Genomic DNA, 8,744 nt, shown 5'->3' with positions numbered 1-8,744 from the left:
CCATTCAGGGGTTGATTATGAGCTCCCAGGGCAATGCAGTCTCAGCTACCAGCATTGGGGCTACAGGCACAGGGATGTGGTGATCTGCCATCTCCTCCTTGGACACAGACTTGAGCCAGGGGGTCTTCTGTGGACATCTAGTCAGGCCTCCCACTGCCTCTGATACTTGAAACAAAGTTTTAAGAAACAGCCAGACCTGTCACCCCAAATGCCCAGCCCAGGAGGACTGACCTGAATGTTCAAAGGAGCAGGGATTTAAAAACCAATGGTGGAAGCAGTATTGAAATGAGATATTGATTGACTTGTGAGCTGTTCTCTTGCTGCAGACAAACTTAGTGACTTAAAATGACAACATCTATTATCTCAGTCAGTGTAGACCAGGACTCCAGGCCCAGTGGAGTTGATCCTCTGCCTCAGGGTCTATCACAAGGCTGAAAGCAAGTTATTGACTGAAGCTGCAGTCTCAGCCAAAGGCTTTGCAAGGAAGGACCAGGGTGACTCTTGGTCACATTTGGTGTCCAACCAGTGGCTGGCTGGAGGTTGCACAGTCCTTGCCAGATGGCCTTCTCCATCAGGCAGACAAGAAGAACCAGAGAGAGAACACCAGCAGGACAGAAGTCACAACCTTTTCTAACCTAATCATGGAAGTGACAACCCATCACTTTTGCTATAATGTGTTGATTAAAAACAAGTGTAGATCCAGCTTCCCCTCAAGGGGAAGGGAACATACAAATGCTTGAATATCAGGAGTCAGGGTTCACTGGGGGCCGTGTCAGAATCTGCCTTCCATAGTTCACCTGGGTTGAGCAGGCCGTTCAGCCTTCTGCACAGGTAGCCCTGCTAGACATATCGTTCACAACAATAGTCATGATGGTTTGGACCAGGGTGAGATGCCTGCCCCACAGAACTGGTGACAGTTCAGCCCCATCAGACCCCATTTCTTGGCATGTTTTAATGGAAAACTCAGAGAAAGACAAAGATTTGAAAGTGTTTCAGTCAGGCTGGGACACACACCTGTCATCCCAGCAACTCTGGAGACTGAGGCAGGAAGATCACCAGTTCGAGGCCAGCCTGGGCAACTTAGCAAGACTTTCAGCAATTTAGCAAAAACTCTTCTCAAATTTAAAAAATAAAAATAAAAAGGAGGGGAGATGTAGTTCAGGGTAAAGTGGCCTTAAGTTCAATCCCCAGTACCTCCCACCAATAAAATGTTATTCAGGCACTGGAGACACAAAACAGGCATGGGGCATGTTCCCTGCCTTCACGAGGAATAGGCAGAAGTAGAGAGCCTCATGGGGCAAAGGCAACGGGCAAGAACTAGAAAGACCTCCCACCAATAAAATGTTATTCAGGCACTGGAGACACAAAACAGGCATGGGGCATATTCCCTGCCTTCACGAGGAATAGGCAGAAGTAGAGAGCCTCATGGGGCAAAGGCAACGGGCAAGAACTAGAAAGACCATGATCCAGGAAGGCCACAAACTAGATGGCCCCAAAGTATGATGGCCACGAACCGGGAAGGCCAGCAGACGCCTTGAGAGAGCAGCGTACCAGGAGGAAGAGCGAGGGTTGGCAATGCAGGAGAAGCAGGCAGAGGCAGTAGCAGCTGAGGTGAGTCCAGGTGTGAGAAGTGGTCACCTGCTCACCGGCTTAGCAGCTAGCTTCACAATTCCATCAAGGAGATGCCATCCTAGAGATGAAGGAGGACGCTAGCCCAGGTTGGGTCACTTGGCATCACTGAACCAAGGGGCTGGAGCACCTGACCAACCATCACCTGCTAGGCTAGAAGAGGAGGGTGGGAGAGCTGCAGAGGTCATGGTACCTGGGCAGGTAAAATCACTAACGTCTACTATTGATGGAGTTTAGCGGGAGGAAGAATAGGTTTTGCAGGCGTTGATGTCTCTCTGAGGAACATCACTGGACAGATTTTGGATAGCTGCTCTTCAGTTTCTACACAACTGTGTGACATTCGTTCTTCCAGGGGTCCTTCCGTATCCACAGGCAATCCTCCCCAAAAGTTCTGGATTCAGAGCAAACAGAGCACTGTCTGGTCCCTGGGCCAATTTTTTTAAGTATTTATTTTTTAGCTATAGTTGGACACAATACCTTTATTTCACTTATTTATTTTTATGTGGTGCTGAGGATCGATCCCAGGGTGTTCCACATGTCAGGCGATTGCTCTACTGCTGAGTCACAACCCCAGCCCTGGGCCAGTTTTTCAACTTAGGAAACCAGATGTTTACTTCCATTTCTAGTTTGTTTAATTCCATATAGAGCTACATGTTGGAAAATTTCTAAATTGGCAACTTTTCACTCCAACTCTTTCCCCTCTGTTCCTCTGTTTCAGATTCAAAGCCTTTAAAAAAGAAAGGGGGTGAGTTTCTCCTGACTCTGGTTGAGGGTTCACACCAGAACACCCCTTGAAAGGCTTCTGGGGCCCTCTGGGCTCACCCTTACTTTATTTATAGATCTGAATCTTTGTGTCGCCCTGCAGCAGTGGTGTGCTAGAACCGGCTGGCACAGGTGCCTGAGAACATTCCTACCCAAGCCACATTCACTAATATGCATGCTGTTGCCTTGAGCTTGGCCAGAGTGGGAGTCTTTACACCACAGAAATCAGCAAACAGCACAACTGACTGCTTTTGTGCACCCCCCCATCCGAGAGCCAGCAGTTCACTCGTTATCAGCACACCACGGCCCGTAAGGACAAACCTCCTGGGATGGCCTTATTTCAGGAACTTTCCTATTTTGTCTTGTCCTTTCAGGGCCATTTAAAAAATTACAGCATCACGGGTCATTTAGTCCCTCTCCTTGTCTCTCCTCACTGCTACTTTTAACATTTTCCCTCACCAGAGGGACCAACAACTCAGTGAACTGGCTGGTATAAATCTGATAGCCCAGGACAATCAGGCTGACAACATTCTAAGTTCTACAGCACATTTCTACCTTCCTTCCTGAAGTTTACAAAAATACTTTAATTATAGCCCTCTATCTAGCTCTAGACCATGGTTAAAATTCAACTCCTATAGGTTACGCCTTCTTGTCTGCTGGTTTTCAGGGAATATTTGGCAAGGTGATTGTTCTTTTCCAGAGGCGGATTCCCTTAGGTTAGGAGAAGGAGCAGCAGCAACAGGAGGATGTAAGTGGGTGGTGGTGGTAAAACAGGGAGAGTGATGAGCAGGGACAGGGTTCTGAAAGTGTGAGCTGGGGTGGCCGCAACTTGAAACAGACTCCCTTGGAGTCCGTGTTTTGTGTTGGGTCACTGGCATATCAAAGAACCAGAGTCCTTTGCATGTCTGTTGAATTTTGAATGTATTTTTTTCTAGTAATTTTCTAGAGCTATGGTTATATGCATTAATTCTTACCATTGACGTATCAAAATTTCCTCCTAAATGATGAGTTTTCAAGTGTCATGAGCTGAATTGTGTCCCTCTAAAATTCGTATATTGAAGTTTAACCCCAGTACTTTGGAGATAAGTTCTTAAAAAAAACAATGAAGTTAAAATGAGGTCATTAGGGTTATCCCTAATTCAGCATGACTTATGGCCTTATAAAAAGAGATTAGGGTACCTGCAGACACAAAGCAAGTCCATGTGAAGACATGGAGGAGAGGGGAGATGTCTATCTACAAGCCAAGGAGGGAGGCCTCAGAGAAACCAGCCCTGCTGACACCTTGATCTTGGGCATCCAGCTTCCAGAAATGTAAGGAATAAATTTCTGTTGTTGAAATTACCCCTTCTGGGGTACTTTGGTGTAGAAATCCAAGCAAACTAATATCCCAAGTACAGCTTTTTTGTTTTGTCCCTTACTAAGTTAAATGCAAATTCATATAAGAAGCAGGAACTCTGTCAGAAAGAGGCTGAGGCTCTGACATTACCAAAGTGATGACAAAGAGAACACCGTTATTGGTCAAAATTATGGATGCTCACATAGGATGTTTCAGATTCCCCAACGAAGCTGAGTCTAGGAAGAGGTCCTTTAATTAATGATTCATCAGATGTTGACTGTGGGACAGACTGAACAAAATTAATTTTGTCATGACCTAATGGCTGAACCCTAGAAAACTAACGAGGGGTGATGGGGGATTAAGAAAGACAAACACAGAGAGAAAGCTAGTACCAGGTGGGATACCAATCTCTGATGGAAGAATAGTGACCCAGAGCTAGTACAGCATGTTTATTATATAAGTTTTATCATCAAAAGGTTATCTGTGGGAAAGTTTCTGCAAAGCAGACTTGAAGGTTGTGGCACTTGGGATACATTGTGAGTTATCTTATTATGCCCAGAATTCTCTATCTCCAGCAGCTGGTGTCTGAGCTTAAGGTCAAGACTGGTCTGTGCCTTTGCACAGAACCTGTCAGGGTGTCACCATAGCAACTGGGCAATCTTGACCTGAACATTTTCACAGAAAGTTCTCAGCACAAGCATAGCCATGAGGCAGTCTGAGACCATGATCCAAGTCACTGCTCTGCAGAGAACTTCTTTGACAAATAGATAAAACAGGAAGGGTCCTCATAAATTTTTGAATGGGATCCAGAGCAAAATTTGATTTATCACTTTTGCATGAATTACTTGCCAGACCTAGAACTTGCAGTTGAGAGTCTTTGGGGCTGGCTTGGATTGGATTGAAGTCTGTGGTTCCAATTCCCCCTGTGGATGACTTTCCACAATCAACAGACACAAGACAATCCAGATCAAAATGAATGCACAAGATCAGACTTTGTACAGTGAAACAAAAACAAAACAAAGAAAGTAGGAAAATAATAAGCAAATCCATGGGCAAAAATATTCACCAAGTGATGCACCTTCAAAAAGTTTTCTATTTATACACAGACTAAAAGTCTAATTTCCATGAACTAAGAAAAAATTTGGTTACAAATCTTAGGATAACAAAATAAATCCAGAAAAGACATTTTAATGACACATGCCAAGGAAATCCAAAGAGTAAGTAGCATTTAGGCACAAAGGACATGGGTGAGAGTACCTGTTGGACAGGAGTTCCATGGAATGCTGAGGGTCTTCAAAACAATTTCATTGGGAGCTCCAGGTTTATCCAAGGAAGAGACCAACACTCAGAATATGAATGATATTTTTGGGGCTGGGGAATCTAGCTCAGTTGGTAGAGTGCTTGCCTTGCATGCACAAGGCTCTGAGTTCAATTCCCAGTACTACAAAAAATATGCATGTATGAATGACTTTCTTAAGTTTATTTAAGAGCCATGCTGGCCAGGCAAATTTCTTGGAGCAAAGCAAGTTGCAGATCTTTTATTAGATGGCTGGGAAAGTGTTTTGGAGTGTGCTGGTTTCAGAGGAAGGAGTGGGTTGATGTCAATCTTAGAAGTACCTTGACAGAAGTGAGTCCTCTGGGTAATGGGTGACGTGTGCTGCATGAGGCTGTTGCTGATTGGCTGACTTTCAGAGTCGCGTTCATTGAAGCAAGTTGTCATTCATCAATTCGTCAAGTTTAAAATTAGCTCTTGGTTTATTTGATACCAAGATGATAGAACTGTCATTGATGGATTAGATGGGTTTAAAACCAGTTCTGCTAGAAACTTGTCACCATGACAATAGAGCAATCAGCCTCCCTAGGAGTATGGGAAGAGTATGCAACTATTTTACCAATTTTTTTTATTGCCTGTCTCTCCACTGGAGAGAAGAGACATATATACTCCTTGAGGACAGAAGTCTGTTTTTTTTTTTTTTTTTTTTTTTTTTTTTTACTTATTTTGATCCTTGCTGGATTTCTAACATCTAGCACAGAGTAGGTTCTCAATAAAATTTGTTAAATGAATGAATGGTCCTGACCTCTAGACTTTAACCTATAGAAGCCACAGGGAATGTGTGATTTTTTTCTTTGTATTATTATTATTTTTTAAGTTCCTTACCCTGAGGACTGGGCTAAATCTAATCATGATTAATGCTTTTGAGTTGAAGGTGATTAATGAATTGGGGGACAAGGCTATGGGTATGACTCTCCAGATCCTGTTCCAACTCCACTGGTGCTATATGTGTAACAAATTTTGGGCATAGGTGGCATCATTTGGATCATTAATTGACCACATTCCTCTGTTGGCCTTATGGTCCTGAGAGACTGTCTTTCTCTCCTCTTCCTGGAAAGTAAACTCCAGGATGTGGTTAGTAGTGGTGCCTCTTTGAGACATTTGACTGTTGCAAGCCTCAGTCTTGCCTTCTTTAAAATGGAACAATAACAGAACTTACCTTATATGGTTATTTTTACCACCACCACGGCTGCTTATTGTCATCCATGCTAGCAAACTAGAGACCCCACTACTAGTCTACTGAGCTCCTGTCTTCACCATGGGCGTGCAGAGTGGCCAAAGACTTTAAAAGCTGAGATAAAAGTTGCTGCTAAGCATGATCAGTCCAAACAACTGCACGTTCATCTGAACCTTCAATGGGAGGAACCAGGTGAATCCCAGAAAGGTAGATGACAGATGCCCTTGTTGGATGAATTCAAAAACTAACCTCCCTCTTCCCTCACCCAACTTCACTTTGGAGGGTAGAAATGCCAAATGCTTGCTCTTCCAGCCTCACTTGCAGCTGGGGATGGTGACGTGACTGTTTTAAGCCAATTAAACCTAAGTGGAGTTCTGATGAAGGGTCTGGAAAATCTTGCTGCTGTGATGACAGGGACAGCCATTGGCCCATCTCTTCATCTTCTTTGCTTGACTTTGGACATAATGTTTGGATCTGGAGCAGACATTTGTGAGGCAAATCACTAGGGAACTGTCAAGAGCCTGACAGAGATGACGTCCTTGACCCACTGCACGGAGGCCAGCAGCCACCTAAGGAGTTTTGTGACTCCGCAAAGCAAAACAACAAGAACAAATGACAGCTGGGTGTGGCAGCGCACACCGATAGTCCCAGAGACTCGGGAGGCTGAAGCAGGAGGGTCACAGGTTCAAAGGCAGCTTCAGCAACTTAGCCAGACCCTGAGCAACTTAGCAAGACCCTGTCTTTAAATAAAATATTTTAAAAAGGGCTGGGGATGTGGTTAAGTGTCCCTGGGCTCAATCCCCAGTAACAACAACAACAACAACAAAAACCAACCAAACAAAACCCCACCAATTTTAAGAAAGGTTTTCAGTATCTTGCAGCCCAAAGCTTTCCTAACTGATACATGCCACCCTCCCCAAGAATGAAGCCAGTTCCAGATGGGGTCTCTCTGCGCATCCTCCAAAGATACACAGTGGATCAGTCTTCAGAGGACAGCCGTGGCCCACAAAGGACCTACAGAGACCTGCCGAGGGGCTGAGAAATTTGGCTCTCATTGCTTCTGCACGATGAACATCTTTGGGAGCCTTGATTCATATCTAGCAGGAAAAGAAAATGAGAATTGTACAAAAATAATGGCCTCCCTGAAGATGTCAGTATCCAAATCCCCCAAATCAGTGAACATGCTACCTGACGTGACGGGGAATGTTGCAGATATGATTAACGTGAGGATCCTGAGGGAGATCATCCTGCATTATCCAGGCCAGTGTAATCGCAAGTGTCCATATAAGAGGGAGGCAGGAGAGAGAGAGGAACTGTGGCAGAAGCAAAGGTCAGAGTGAGAGGCCATGAGAGAGGGAAAGCGGCCTCTTGGAGGAGATGGAAGAGGCCGGGAATGGAGTCTCCTCCAGAGCCTGGGTGTCTTAACTTTTTCACTGCTGTGACAAAAAGACCTGACAAGTACAACTGTAGAGGAGGAGAAGTTTATTTGGGGGCTCACAGTTTCAGAGGTCTCAGTTCATAGACTCCATCCACTGGGGCTCGAGGTGAGGCAGGACTTCATGGCGGAAGAATGTGGTGGAGGGAAGCAGCTCACATGATGATCAGGAAGCAGGGAGAGACTCCTTGCAAGATACCAAATATATACCCCAAAGGCACAGCCCCAGGGACCCACCTCTTCCAGCCACACCCCACCTGCCTTCAGTTACCACTCAGGTAATCCCCATTAGGGGATTAATTCACAGGGTTAAGAATCACCCAGCCATTGCACCTCTAAACTTTGTTACATTGTCTCACATACGAGCTTTTGGGGGACACCTCACATCTGAACCATAACACTGGAGAAGGGATGGAGCTCGGCCCACCCTTCGATTCTATCTCATGAAAGCCCATTCTGTACTTCTGACCTCCAGAGCTGTAGGATAATAAGTCGATTCTGTTTCTAATGCTAATTTATCATAATAGCAACAGGAAACTCACGTAAGGTCTTCTACTTTCTAACGTCCTTTATCCTCCTCTAGAATCAGGCTTGCAGCTTCTATCTGACTCCAAAGAAATCAAAGCCCACTATGTGATATTAATTAGCTCTAGTCTGGGCAAAATACAATCTTCCAATAATGTACCATAAAGCCTGTCCCTGGGCATTTCTGGCCCCGTGCTGGTTTGTGCTCAGATCTGTCCACCACCCTCCCCCACCTGCTCCACACTACAGACAGCTACACTCTCAGGAATCTCTTTCCAGCTGGCTCCAGCTAACTTGGGCCAGTGGTCAGCACTGAGGGAAGCGGGGGAGAGGGGAAGCCAGAATATTTCCCCATCTCTCGCTCTGCTCTGCTCACAGGCCCAGCGGGGGCTGTGCCTCCTCTTGGGCTCCGTTCCTGTGGGATAGTGCTTCTTTCAGTGGGCCCTGCTCCCCCTGGGCATCAGACACCAAGGTTTAGGGCCCCCTTTGGTCCTTCTATTTGTTTTTTAAAAACAAATTGTTGTGATTCACAAGAGGGAAGCAGGTA

This window comes from Callospermophilus lateralis, chromosome 2, assembly GCF_048772815.1.
Source record: "Callospermophilus lateralis isolate mCalLat2 chromosome 2, mCalLat2.hap1, whole genome shotgun sequence".
In the NCBI taxonomy this organism is placed as follows: domain Eukaryota; kingdom Metazoa; phylum Chordata; class Mammalia; order Rodentia; family Sciuridae; genus Callospermophilus; species Callospermophilus lateralis.
Note: the sequence above shows the minus strand (reverse complement) of the source record.